This window comes from Taudactylus pleione, unplaced genomic scaffold, assembly GCF_031769625.1.
Source record: "Taudactylus pleione unplaced genomic scaffold, aTauple2 ptg000018l, whole genome shotgun sequence".
NCBI classification, from domain to species: domain Eukaryota; kingdom Metazoa; phylum Chordata; class Amphibia; order Anura; family Myobatrachidae; genus Taudactylus; species Taudactylus pleione.
Window position 1 is genome coordinate 16,086,766 of NW_028284420.1, and position 15,290 is coordinate 16,102,055.

Here is a 15,290-nt window from a genome sequence, read left to right on the forward strand (position 1 = left end):
ATATATGAACAGGAGTATGCACAGATTCACTGCATATAATAACTACAATATCAAATTATTTGCTTCACTACTTTGCCGACTGTAAGTGACAGGGCACAGTTTGGTGCAGTGGGGATGTATTTAAAATGTCAACAATGAAAATTTAGACATTCATAAGGTCGTACCAAAATGTTGAATGTCATATTGTTGACATGGTAAAAATGTTGACAACCAAAATGTCAATATGGTCATTAAATCATCAATTAAAAATGTTGACAATCCAAATGTAGTCATAGTCAAAATCTCGACATAGATAGTACAGTACTGAATAATGGTAACCAGTCATAATGGACAAATGTACTAGATCAGTGTTGGCTAACCTTGACACTCCAGCTGTTATGGAACTACATAACCCAGCATGCACTGCTACAGTTTTGCTATTAGGGCATGCTAAAACTGTGCCAGGGCATGCTGGGATATATAGTTCCACAACAGCCGGAGTGTCAAGGTTAGCCAACACTGTACTAGATAGTGTCCTAGTGAGGGACGAGTACTGCACATGTGCAAACATTGATCCTGTCATGTAAGCCACATTGTCTGATGTGCCTAATTGTCATATCAAGATATGTGTAGTGAATCTTCGGATCTAAGTAGCTGCAGGCCAATTTCTTTATTAAATGTTGATCTAAAACTTTTCTCCAAAATATTAGCTTATCGTCTGGCCCCAATATTGTCATACTTGATCCACCCAGATCAAGTGGGTTTTATTCCTAATAGACAGGCTGCTGACAATGCTAGGAGACTTATTAATCTCATTCATTCCGGCCATGTGATATCCACGTTGACTCTTATGGTGGCTCTTAGTGCAGAAAAGGCCTTCACCCGTATAGCTTGGACTTTTATTCGGCAGACTCTTTTGTGTATGGGATTTGGGGAGCGTTCTATAGGGGCGCAACCTTGCTTAATCATAATTTCTTGTCCTCTGTACCAAGTTATAGTCTGTCTTCTATCCTTTTTTCAATGAGGATTGGCACCAGCCAAGGTTGTCCCCTATCTCCTCTCTTCCTCACCTTAGTGATGGAGACATTGGCTGCTTGAAATAGATTAAACGGTAGCTCTGGTGTCTCTGTTGGTTTCACAGACCATAAAAAAGCACTCTATGCACATAATATGATTTTGACTCTCACCAACCCCTTCCTCTCTCCAACTATAAAATCAGTTCGTGATAGACCGTTCCAGCGGGGCGCCGCACCCTCCCCGATTTTAAAAGGCTAAAATGCCTTTATGGAGGTGCCCCACTGATCACAGCGAGATGCCTGCGGCGCCCATCAACCGCTATACCTCTCCCTATCCCCACTGACACCCCCCACGGAGTCTGCAGGTGGTTAAAAGTTGGGGGTGTAGTGGGCCGTGCATGCTGGGCATGCCCCCTAGAATGTTGGAAAGGTGGGGGGTGTAAGGTTCAGATACCATGCTACATTGATTGGACCCCTGATTTACCATTTTTAAAAGGCAAGGTGCAGGTGGTGTGTTGCTGAACCTGCCTCTGTCCGGAAATTGGCTGTTACTGCCTTGTTTGCACACACCACCAGCCAACTCTCATTCTTATGCTGTTTGGATGTTTTAATGTGCATTATTGATTGTGTGTTTCTGACACATTTTTTCTTTTAAATAAATTTAATTTTTTTGTATATACCTGGTCTCAATGTCTCTTTTGGGTAATTATCTGGTTTAAATATTTCCATTTAATTGGTTATTATGAACATCTAACAGTAATGAGCGCTGTATGGAATTCACTTCTATTTTTCGTGCATAATATGACTAAATGTCAAATTGCTTCACATTTAAAATTAGCCTCCCCTCCTTCTCTATCTGCTAAAATAAATGCCATCTGGATCACATCCTGAATGGAGCGCATCACTTCTGTAATACACGATACCCCGGACCACTTTGTGAAAGTTTGAACTCCCTGGCCCATCAACTTTTATTAACATTAGCCTGCGCAGGCTGGCCCCCCTTTTCTCCCTCTCTCTCATCTTCCTCTCTAAGTTCCTTTTTCTTTCTCTGCTATTTTTCGGTCAACGTAATTGTCTACACTTGGAGTGTAATATGTCCCAAATTTGTCATGGTCTATACTGTATTTATATTACTGTATATGTGTTTACCATATATTATTTTGTCTTGTGCTATGTTGCCCCCTGTTTAAACCATAAAACTTTTAAAAAAAAAGTATTTAAAAAAAAAAAAGTGAAGAAAGGATATATACAACGGTGGTGAGGATGGCATGAAGTGGGGGTAGTTGGCCAGGAGAGATGCCAGAGAGGAGGAGGTTTCAGTAGTCTGAGAGAGATAATGAGAGACTAGATGAGCGTTTTGATTATGTCAAGGGTGAAGACAAATCTGAACCCAGTAATGTTGTGAAGGTGGAAGTGGCAGGATTGGGAGAGGGATTGAATGTTGGGAGTAAAATGAGAGGTACTGTAAAGAGAAGAACATAATGTCAACAGAGGGGGAGGGAGGGAACATGTTTGTAAGGCACTGCGGAACCTTTGTGGCGCCATATATATATATATATATATATATATATGGCGCCACAAAGGTTCCGCAGCGCCTTACACAGTACACAAATGAGCACACAAGAAAAACCGTTAATAGTAATACAAAACAATGCAGGACAAGGACATGGTTTATAATCATAGCTGGACAACACAAGCAGCAGGGTGTCAAAAATTAAGTGTTTCAGTTGCCAATTGGGGAGTTAGGAGTACATGATAGTATAAGTAGGAGAAGCACGTGAGGGACGAGGACCCTACTTGTGTGAGCTTACATTCTAAAGGCAGACAGCCAGGGGCATCATAGGTGGGGTAGATTGGGAGGAAGGAGCATAGAGCAGTGCGTTAGGATATATGCTGCAAACTTGGGAATGAGGGGTCCACTGGAGGAAGGCAGTGGTAGGGGCCCATGCTTTTAAAGGGTGTGACCAGCCCCCACAGAGGCTTGGCTAACCATTATAGATGACATATATAGCCTGTAAACAACAAGGATACTACACTGCATGGTCTGTTCATCCATGTTCTTGCTTTACCTAACTGACTCTACAATGTATTCAAGTGGACTGTCTGAAACCTGACATTAGAAGAGGAGGTGGGGCCCTCAGCCAGTGGGGCCCACAGGGGATTTCCCCTGTACCCCTGTGGGCCGTTCAGACCGTGTGCTGCGGAATGTGTGTGTTTTAAGATGACCGTATGTTATGTCAAAATTAAGTTCTTCGTTCCTCTATCTCTATAACAAAAAATAGATTTGATTTGTTATTTACATGAGAAATGTACAAAATAAAGTTGTTGCACTTTAATTTTTGTCTGTTAAATAATAGCATCTAAATACATCCAGCTAAAAATGTGATGTGTTATGTTTGGGATAGCACTGGGATATCCATGAGTACATGGCAGAGAGATGGCTGGACATGCCAGAAGTGTGAACGAGGAAGAGATCAGTGAAGCAGTGGTAAAAGGGGTTGTCCTCTCCATTGTTGGCTTATCTCATACCTTTTCAATTGTACCACATCTGAGGACAGTCTTATTGAAACCAGTTCTGTACATCAGGGGTATGCAACCTGTGGCTCTCTAGCTCCTATGTATCTGCACATCCTAGCATTCCCTGCTACTGTTTTAGCATGCTTTAACAGCAAACCTGTACAGGAGTGCCACAGGTTGCCTACCCTGATCTAGATGTTGGATTTCTGAGCAATATTGAGTTTGATAGCCAAGCAGTGGACAGTTCCAGGGGTTAAGGAAGCTAGTGGCTTTGTCAGTGACAATAGGACATGATCAAATAAGACAATTTTAGAAATCTGATGATGTAATCACAGAAGGAAAAATTATTTGTTTTTTCTTGCTAGCTTCACGTCAAGCCATGTACTCCTGCCCAGATAACCCACATAGCGTTAGCATGGAACCTTGTCACTAATTGAATCTCCCCTAGATTTAGTTTTTGTGAGAACAGGGTAAAATATATTCTCCTCTGAGTAAATTGCTGGACTAAAAGAGGCTGCCAGGCTTTAGTAGCATGCCATTGAGAAGCTGTCAGTGTGCTGAGCTCTGATTTGGCTTTTGTGTTTTTTAAATCCTCTCTAGCATCATCCTCCATAATTTCCTGCCTGTTCTGTTCAGTAGGAGTGTGATGTAGTGAGTTTACAGGAATTGAAATCTGATAACTTTTGTTGTGTTGGATTACATTTTTGTAGTAAATTTAGAAAATGTTCCTTATGATGTGACAGCTCAAAGATTTCATTCTATTGTTTCCTCTAAGATGGAATGTAGCTAACTTTTCACTTTGTAGAGGTGTTTAAGCTAATGTTTAGAATGTTATTGCTTATGTGCAGATTTGTTTAGATTAGTTTTTTGTTTGGTACTATGGTGTGAAGCAAAGTTAATTCCCTTCCTCTTTTTTAACAGCTTTTTGTGCTTCCCAAATTGTGGATTTATGCGTTGGCATATCCTTGCTTGTAAAGTGTCCGCATAGACTGGGAGACCAGTCATTCAAATTGGGGTAGTTTTAAGGTGCCTACACGCTAGACGATATTGTACACGATTCGCCCAATTTCGACGCATCGGAATGACAAATCGTGTAAAATATGTCCAAATCGTGTCCAGTCACGAAGCCGACCGCATACCCGCGGGTCGTACATCGCATCTTCAGATCTTGCCTACAGCAGGCAAGATCTGCCAATCTCGTACACAATCCGGCGGCATATCGTACAGTATTTATGCCTGTACAATATGTCGTTCGGATCCGCATACGATGCTTGCAGGCATAGATGAGGGAGATGCATGCAGCAAGCATGAAGACACAGATGCATAGACGGATCTCTGTCCATACATCTGTGTCTTAAAAATATATAACCTGTGAAACAATACTAAAAAACAGTGTGGCCCCCTCCCCCCAAAAGAGCAAGCAGCCTCTGGCTTTAGTGACCCAGTGCTAGTTGTGCAAAATATGGGAGACAAATGACGTAGGGGGTCCCCCGTACTTAAGCACAACCAGCACAGGGCTACTCAGAACCATTTAACCATTTTTTAATCTAAATAGCCAGCAGATGGAGGACATATGAGGGATTAAGCTGTGGAGTGCATTACAACAGGTAGCCCTAAACAAGTGGGTTTTTGATGCCTAACACTCTACCTCTACTGCTACTAACACCAGTGTATGTGCTTTGAACCTGCTGAATAACTTTTGTGGGATAGAGGTGCAGAATGATGCTTTAAACCTGCTTAAATCCTCTCCCTCTGCTGCTATTACTAACCACAGTAGATGTGTCGGGACTGTGCTAATTAACATCATTGCAGCTAAAGCTATGGACTGAGGGCCTGATTCAGAGCAGGACGCTATTTGCGGATGGTCGTTCCAAAAAGGGGCCGGCTATTTAAATTGAGCGCTCGCTCTTTGCGGTTTGTGTAGAATTTTGAGGACAAAAATTAATTTATTCCATTTTGGAATAAGGCTGTAACATAACAAAATGTGGAAAAAGTGTAGCGTTGTGAATACTTTCCGGATGCACTGTATATGTATGTGAGATTTTTTTATTTTTATATTTTGTAGGTGTTTGATTACAAAATATAGCCTGGTTCATTGTCTATTGCTGAAGCAATGTTTTAAACATGACATTTTTAGGTTGTTATATTATATACGGTTATTGTGAACATTTATATATTGGTGCATTTACGTACTATATATTTTAATAATAAATATATTAACAGACCAGCGCCTCCTTATCATTTTGGTGTAATTGTAGTACGCATGGATTGGTTGATTGAAAATTAATAGCTGAATGTTTTATATATTTACAACAGCGATGGCTATCCCTGCAAATACCTGTGGAAATGTCTGACATGGATGCTTTTATTCTATTTGCATGCTAATACAGGGCTTCTGGGATTCATTTGTATGTTATACTAGTGTTTATATGGAATTCCTAAATATTATCACCCTGCAGGTCTGTATTTTTGAGCAATAGGCTAAAAAGATTCGCCTTTGAATAGGTGGAGAAAAAAAAGTTCAAAATCGCTATTTTGGGGTGGGGAAACCACTCTGAACCCTTGGGACAGCCTCCCAAAGGATAACTCGTCAAACCGTAAACAAAATTGAGGAACACCCGCAAAAAAAAGCATTTTGAAATGGGGGACGAAATAGTGCAAAGTGGGGTACAAACTTAAAACTTGCAAAATAGATTTTGGGGGGTCTGCAAGTATGGGTGAGGTGTTTTTTTTTTTAATGCAGGTGCTTGCTTCAGGGGCGTTTGTTAAATTTTTTTTTTAACTTTTCATCATCGACTTTAAACCATGCTTGCACCCATTTACAAGTACCCATTTGACAGGAGTACTTATTTTCACCAAATAAAAACTGCTTAATGCTATTCTTCACCACTTGCGCAAAGACGCTATTTGGAAGAAATTGACACACCTTAAGTACCCCAAATAGCTTTATTAGTGCTTTCTGGGGCATGTACATTGATCCCCAATGTTAGTGCATCTTTTATGGGGTGTCGGGCTGATTTCCCCAATTCTGTCAGCACTTTTCGCCTGGTTTTTAATTCGCTGGGTTGCTTTTTCATGTCTTTTGGAATTGAATAGGGCGAATCGTGGGTACATGCACGATAAGTTTCCGCGGCTAAAATACACTATGTAGGCGAAAAGTCTGGCAGGCGAAAAAGTATTGCGGGTGCGAAAATAAATTGAATACGGCCCTAAGGCATAAAGCAAAAAAGAGTAAGTAACTTTGCACCTTTGTAATAACCATGTTACACTGAATGTGGGGGAGATTTAAATGGTGTACTTGCATTTAGATTTGAGGGGATGTGTCCAAACTGAAATCTAAATTGCAGTGTAAAATTAAAGTTGTCCGGGATTTGTATGCTACAAGGAAAAGCTGCCAATATTTAACCTGCATGCAAAAATATAAATGTATTTGCACCCATACATTTATTTCCAAATACAAACATATTGCTTTTTTTATCTATTTGCTTCAAATTCACAATCGGGCCCTTAGTCACTTCGCGCCTGATTCATAATTGTATGCAAACCCAATGGTGGGAGGACTGACGGTGCGCAGGACCCATTCTGCGTATGATCAGAATGGGTCCTGCGTCATCTCACGCAGTGACCCCGTAAGCTGCAGCCTGATGGAGTCCGTTTTACAAAACTGGGCTTGTCGCCCCCTTTTTATTGGCGTGTGATGCCACGGTAGAGGCATTTCTGCTGGCATTCTGAGTAAGCTTCAGCTCAAGGGGCCAATGGCTGCAACCGTTGCGATCGATGGTTGTGATGGCGATCCGTTGCAGCGCCTTCAGACTCAGATCTGCGATGCCGACAGGAGGCATCTTTTTTTTCTTTAGACTCCGCCTGCGACATCATATTTTTGCGTCACTGCTGCATCCAAAGACCCTCTTACGGAAGCTTACCTATAAGTCAAGGGTAAAAATGTGCTGTTTGTGAATTGATGCAAATACTACACATTCATTATGTGTCAAATGAAACTCAACTAAAACCGAATAAATTGTCATGTTTGTATGTTTAAATGATTTGATCTTTACTACTAAACTTTATAACTAAGAACTAAATTTGACAGTGGTAATAATATCAGATTATTATACTGCATTGTCAATGCTAATTAGTACATCAAGAACAAGTGACAGTGGGGGAGTGGGGGATTGGAGTTTGCCAGTTGTAAAGCAGCCTGTCAACTAATGGGCCCCATACATCTGCGATGGATTGGCGCGAACCCGCGCTGCTGCAACACTGCATCGCAGGATCGCAGAAATCCAACATGTTGGATTTACCCGATTTGATGATCGCGATCAAAAAATGATCGTGATTGTCTAATTGGGGACATTTAACATGTAAAAATTCAGCGATCCTGCGACAGATCGCTGAACATCGATGGTGGGCGGTCGGCGTTTCCACGCCGGCATTTCCCGTTGCATCGCCAGATCGCAACAAACAGTCGCTTATGTATGGGCAGCTTTTTTTGGAACCAATGGCTTCTTTGATGCACCGTGTAAATTCCTGTTGAAGAAAGATGATGATTCCTTATTGAATGGATAGTTAGCATTCTCATACAATTTGGTGGAGCCCAAAAAAATGGATGCCAAAGTGGTACACTTATATTTTCCTTTGACAATCACAATGTATTGTATTTGTTCCATTTTAAAAGATCTTTTTTTCTACTACAGCGTTTTTATATTCTCTGAATATTTATTCCTCTCTATCTCTACTAATCTCTCACTTCCATATTTTCTAAGTGTTTGTAGATGTTATCTCCGGTTAGATGTGCATATGAAATACTTGAAGAATTATTCCTGGTGCATTAACATGTACTAAATATTCAGCAAAAAGTACAGCACTTTCAGGTCTTGTCAGCAATATGCAAAATCAATGATAACTGAAGGAAGAAATTGACTATTTTGCATATGCTGTAAGGTCTGTAAGTAGAGCTCTGTGTGCCAGAATATTACTGTCCTCTGAGAGACGAGCACAGGAGAATGTTTTCATGTAGGCTACTTCTGTACAACGTTGGTACTCTAGCAAGGCAGCTTTCAGTGAATGGGATGGATTTCCCCCAGAGCCCAACATGATGAGTTGGCTGTAATAAAACTTGACAACAATAGAACTTTATATTCATAATAAAGAGCTGTGCGATGTCATCACAAGTATACTTAAACATGGGCTAGGTTTTATCTGCAAGTGAAATGTCGTCACAGATACATAGCAAGTTGTTAATTTAGGTAGACGCTACACTTTAGTCGGGGTCGGATGTCCTCACCAGTACATTGCAGCAGGTTAGAATAGAATGTTGTTACAAGAGGACTGCAAATTGAGGTAATTTGTGACTACTGATTTGCAGAAGCTGTAGAAGGGTTATGCAAGTTGCTGACTTATGTGCAAGTGCACTGATACTGTAGACTTTGTCCCTTTCCCCATAACCCTCAGAAAGACGAAGTTGTTTCATCTTTTTATTTGTCTATACAACATGCATGTACCAGTAGGTAGCGTACAGCTTCTCACGGGTACACAATCACCCTCACTGCTTATTTAAGTGTATACCTGACCGTTCTATTATGCATAATATAATGAAGCGCAGGTTGTATATTATATGAAGGATGTAGAGTACAGCTACAGATACACTGTAAACTCTCTTTTGCAGTGATTGGTTGTAAAGTCCATTATTTTTGGTAGTAATCAGGATGCTATTAAAGGTTATTTTCTACTTCAGGGTCCACAGGGCTGACCTTTGGGTATAGGTTGGGAACCAAATCTGGGCACCACGCAGTTACAGCTTTCAGCTCCCAGGATGCACTGGGTCCACTCTCCCTATAACCCTGCCCCCAAGCCAGAGGCACCTCAGTTTTAGTTGGTGCACGGCTGGAGTCGGGTCACCCTTGGCGCAGGGGAGCTGCTTAGCAGCCCCTAAGCTTAAATAAAAGAGTTCCCTGTCTAGCGGCTCCTACCCGCAGCTCAGCGCGCCTTTCCAGCGCATGGTCCGGCGTCCCTGAGCTGCTTCCTCCATGGGCCACACTTCCTCTGAGGTCTCCAGCAGCCATTTTCCTCTGTGGATGCAGCAGATCTCCTAGGATGTCAGCGAGTCCAGTCCCTAGCGTTCCCGCTAGGCTGTTCTAGCGGGGCGCGGCGCCCTGCCCTCCTTCTGGAAGGCAAAAAGCGCCCTCCCCTCCAGAAGGAGGGCAAAAAGCGCCCTGCCCTAACAGCCTGCGGGAGCCGTCTTCACCCGCGGGTCGCAGTGTCCCGCGGGTGAAGAAATGTGCGGTGACCCGGTCACCGCCGGAGAATAGACGCCGGGCGCATGCGCCCGGCATCTATTCTCCCTGTCTGCAGGGCTTGGGGGCTGCCCGGCGTGTCCGTAAGTTCCGGGCACGCCCCCAAGAGTGACGAAAAGGGGACGCATCTTCTAGACACGCCCCCTTTTTGGTGACCACGCCCCCTTCTCGGTCGCGCACCTTTGGCGCGCGCACGAACGTGCCCTCTCTAGCTCCGGCGCCCTGCCTCACGCTGGAGCTAGAGTGAACACTAAGTCCCCCTGCGTACCTCACCATTTAGGTCAGTGTACACAGCGCTATAGCCTTCCCAGACACTGAATCTGGACAGTTGCATGTAGCGACATTTGCAGTATATTATATGTATTGTGTATGTATATATATTTCTGCATTGTAAGTGACTTATTCTAGTGCTGACTGTCTGTGCTTTTTCTCTCACCTGTCAGTGTATATCTATCCCTCTTCTTTACCATCTGCCCTAATACAGGTGTACCTAGGGTGGTTCTGAGACCTCACATATATATATATATATATATATATATACACTTGTCAATATTTGTGAAGTTGGTCACATAGATGCGTGCTGCACGTTGCCATATTTTAGATGGAACTGTGTGTTGCATATGCTGATAATGGGTCCCTGCAGCTAATCTTAGCGTCAGTCAGGACCAGTATAGCGCTGCTTGATATTTCCACAATGATTGTTGGTAAGACATGTCTGACCAGGAAATAGAGCATGATACTGCACCCATTTTTGCTATCCTACAAGTCATGTGCTGCAGATGTGAGTACAGAGAATTTGACTCAGGAAGGGTTATGTCTAACGTGCCATCAGGTGCCGGGTCCCTTACAGGACCCCCTTGGGCGGTTTGTTTTCTCAAGACCCAGGCCTCCATTGCGGATCGCCTGGCGGCCCCCATAGTTGTAACCCACTTGGGGTTACCTCAACATGCTACCCTTCCCTCTCAGGGTATCTCGCAGTTCTTGCGGTTTACCCCTGTGACACAGACTATCGCTCCCTACCGGGGGTTTTCACAGTACATGCAATTCCCTCAGGTACCGCAACAGTCTGTCATTTCCCTGGCAGAGTTTACCATTACAGCCACCCTGGGTGGCTGCAAGATGGCGTAATACACGCCCTGTGGTTACTTCCCAGTCTGCACTGCTGTCTGACACAGATCGTCAGCTAAGGGAGTACTGGATGATGTTTCGAACTCATATCCCTTTCACACAAGGGGAGCCTAAAACAAGTATTGTTATCACTGCTTGGGTTCTGGCGGTCAAGTCCATCCTAGTTATAGAGGATGTTGAACCTGCACCTATAAAAAAAAAAAAAAAAAAAATCGCCCTCTGTTTAAGCATTAAAGTGTCTTCGGCTGTTTTCCCCCTCTTTGACAGCTGGTGGATCACATGGCATGGGTCTGGCAATCGCCAGACTGGAGGTGTCACAAAAGCGTTTGGCCTCATATTACCCATTCCCTGATGGTCATTGCGGGTAATAGGGATCACCACCTCTCCTAACCTTCAGGGTTTCGGCCGCGACTGTATCTGCCAACCATACCCTATGGCTGCGCTCCTGGAAGGCAGAAGTTGACTCCAAGATAGGTTTTAAAATGGATTACCCTATAATGGGTTGATCATGTATGACCCTGATCTTGACAAGAGTGGAGCAACGTTGGCAGTATCACAAACGACATTTCCGCCTTCAGCTATTTTCACTACAAGGCCTCAGACTACATCTGTTTAGTCCTTTTGTGCTCAGGGAAAGCCTAAAGGCCAGTTTTTTTCCTAGACGAGGGCCGCCATACCCGGAACCAAGCAGACCTAGAACTCCAGACACCCTGCTTCTAAACCTGAGGATATACCTTCCGCCTGACGGGACAGGCCTTCATCTGGGGGATCCCAGAGTGAGATACCGACTTTTTCAGTTCACCCAGTGCTGGTGTCAAGTCATCACAGATGCTTGGGTAAGAGTTGAAGTCTCTCACGGGTACGCCCTCTCATTGCTCAGACGGCCTCCCCACGTTTTGCTACACAGGCCCTTCTTCAGACCCGAACAAGGCCTTACAAATCCAGAAAGCTATACAGTCATTGCGGTAAGCAGAGAGCAGGGGTAATTATGCCAGGCCCACTATCTCAGCGGGGGACTGGTTATTCTTTCTTTCTGGTGCAGAGGCCGAATGGTCCTCATTGGCCTAACCTCTATCTCAAATCCCTGAACCAATTCCTAAAGGGTGCCTAGGTTCAGGAGGGAACCTCTACGCTCCATCATCCGAGCTATGGAACATGGGGACTTTATTGTATCGTTGGATATTCAGGACGCGTACCTACAGGTACCTATAGAGCCCTCTCATCAGCGTTGGCTCAGGTTTGCTGTGCCACAGCAACACTTCCAATTTTCGGGCTCTGCCCTTTGGACTGTCCACAGCCCCACCGGGGTTTACCAGATTTATGGCTTTTATGACAGCCCACCTGTTCATGGTATCAGACTGCTCCTGTATCTGGATGACCTCCTGCTCTTAGCAGGATAACCAAGGTACTTTAAGGCCATTTCCAGTTAACCATTGCTTTCCTTCACAAGCACAAATGGTTAATCAACTGGGAAAAAGTCCTCCCTGAATCCCTCACAGGGAATGATTCACCTGGGAGCCCTGCTGGATTCTCAGAATCTGAGAACCCTTCTGACGTCAGACGAGATCGCCACTCTTCAACTATGAGTGCGCAGATGTCTCCACAGTTGACAAGTGTCATTACACTCTGTAATGCGAGTTCTGGAATCCAGGGTGTCTACTTTCGGAAGGGTGGAATATGCTCCGTTCCATTCCAGGCCTTTACAAAAACTGTTCCTCTCCAGATGGAACGGGTTTCTCCATCGGATCACTGTTCAGACAATGATGCTCTCTCCGGAGGTGCGTCTGACTTATCTGAGTGGCTATGGCCATCTAATCTAGGGTAATCCTTACTACGAACGTCAGTCCCTGGGGCTCAGTGACCGGTCCGTACCCCTTTCGGGGCAGTTGGACGTCTGTCGCTTCCGCCCTGCCAATCAACTTATTGGAACTTCAAGCTGTCTTGGGCCCTCGCTCTGGTCTAACACGTACTTCACGGTAAACCTGTTAAGGTTCAGTCCGATAATGTCACAACAGTGGTTTAAATCTAGGAGACACTCGTAGTTGGGCAGCAATGACAGAAGTGTCTCACATTCTGACACAGAACAAGGGTCTCCTCCCGGCCATCTCTGCAGTGTTAATTCCAGGAGTTCTCCATTGGGAAGCGGACTTCCTCAGCCGTCACAACGTGCATTCCTGGGACTAGTCTTTTCTCCAAGAGAGTTTTCAACTCTTAAAGAGCAGAGGGGGCCTCCCAGAGGTCCTCATGGCCTCCTTACTCTATCACACACTGCCGGTGTTATGGTCCAGAACCAGAGGTACTGAAGCATCCTTCGGTGACGCGTTGTCAGTGAAGTGGTCCTTCAGATTTGTGTACCTGTCTCTTCCGGTTTCCCTTCTTCCTCGAGTTTTTCGGAAGTTAAATCAAAGCGGAGGTACTGTCTTGCTGGTTGCTCCAGATTGACCCAGACGTCACTGGTACTTAGATTTTCGGAGTCTATCCACTCCGTTCCTGCTGCCTCAATATGCGGACCTGTTGTCTCAGGGTCCTTGCCTTTCCCTGGACCTGGATCGTTTGTCTTTGACTGCGTCCCTACTGTGGTCCTAAGGCCTCTCTGGCTCTGTCATCATCGGAATGTTTAGAGCGTGTAGGCCAGTTTTTGCTGGGATCTACCTCTGAATGTGGCATACATAATTCTTATGGTATCGTACCTGTAGCTACGATCCTCAGGTGTGTAGTATTTCCAGAAGTTCTGGCATTCCTTCCAGCTGGCTGGGGTCTAGCCCTCTGCCTGGCCTCCCTGAAGGTGCGGGTCTCTGCACTGTCAGGATGGTTCAGATGTGGAATTGCCCCGCTCTCTGGTACCCAGATCCTCCTTTAAGGGTGTTTTCTGGATTCTACCTCCCTTTATCCCCCCTAGGGGTCCTTTGGGATTTGGCAGTGGTTCTTCGTGCTTGCCTGGGGCCTTCATGTGAACCACTAGTTTGGATAGCCCTTACGTGGTTTATGGCTTAGACTCTCTTTCTTATGGCATTTGCATCTGCCAGGAGAGTGTCGGAATTGGCAGCGTTCTCATGGGGCTCCCTCTTCTGGATATTTCACCAAGACAGGTTTGTGAGTCGAACTGGCCCTGTGTTGCTTCCTAAAGTGGTTTTTGAGTTCCATATTATTCAGGTCCTTATTGTACCGACATTTCAGTCTCCAGTCCTATCGGCTGGGGTGGCCTTATTGACTGTGGTCCGGCCTCTCATGATTTACGTGGTCCGTTCAAGTTCCTTCAGGAAATCTGACTCCTTATTTGTGGTCTATGGATTTCTGGATTTCACAGGAAAGGATGGCCGGCCAATAAACAGATATAGGGGCCTTTCTGTTTCTGCTGATGCTTATTCTACTCGGGGTGTGGGCCCCTTGTGGGCGGCTCGCTGTGGCGCCTCGGCTGTTCTGTTTTGCAAGGGGGCCACGTGGTCTTCTGTCTAGTCCTTTCTAAGGTTCTATGCATTGGTTTCCTTCGCCTCTCAGGATGCTTCCTTTGGGCAACGGATTCTCCTCTAAGCACAGGAGCGTCCCCACCCTTATAAGGACTGCTTTGGGACAACCACAAGGTCAATCCTGTGGACCCCCATGAACCCTGAAGTAGAAAACAAGAGATATGGTAAGAACTTACCTTTGTTATCTCTCTTTCTACGAAGTCCATAGGGTCCACAGGGCGCCCGCCCAGACGCACCTGGCTTCATATGGGCTGTGTTACTGGTCACCGGTTTCCTGTCTCCTCTGTGAGTATGGTTTTTGAGTGTTCCAGTCTTCTCTCTTTCCTTCTCCGGCCTTTGGCTACTTACAAACTGAGGTGCCTCTGGCTTAGGGGCGGGGTTATAGGGAGAGTGGACACAGTGCATCCTGGGAGCTGAAAGCTCTAACTGCGTGGTGCCTGGATTTGGTTCCCAACCTATACCCCAAGATCAACCCTGTGGACCCTATGGACTTCGTAGAAACAGAGATAACAAAGGTAAGTTCTTACCATATCTCTTGTTATTTCTAAACCTTTTATTAGAAGATGAAAAAGCAGCTTTCTGACATACAGATTTAGAGGAATAGGTCTGCTTCTCTCCAATGTCTTCGCTGGAGAGGATAGTGTATGAACTTTATTACTCCGTCAACCAGAGACCAGCGATTTTGGGATGAACCCAATTGGGGCTGTTATGAGATCACCTTTTGCTTTTGTGGTTGGAAGGAAGACCCACTTTGAGATTTCTGCGGCCAGCCTAATTTATCATAGCCTAGCGCTGGTTGCAGCTTTTGTGTGTGGGACCATTCACATTAGCTGTATCCGGCCCAGACTAAAAGGGCTGGTGCATAGTTATTTTTTCTTTCTTTATTGCAA

The 15,290-nt window shown here is 44.7% G+C and overlaps 1 protein-coding gene across 6 annotated transcripts in view; it reads left to right on the forward strand.

Annotated features, from left to right (window-relative positions):
* Nucleotides 1-15,290, forward strand: part of OSBPL2 (oxysterol binding protein like 2) — a 214,866-nt gene that overhangs the window by 121,892 nt on the left and 77,684 nt on the right. The window lies entirely within an intron of this gene.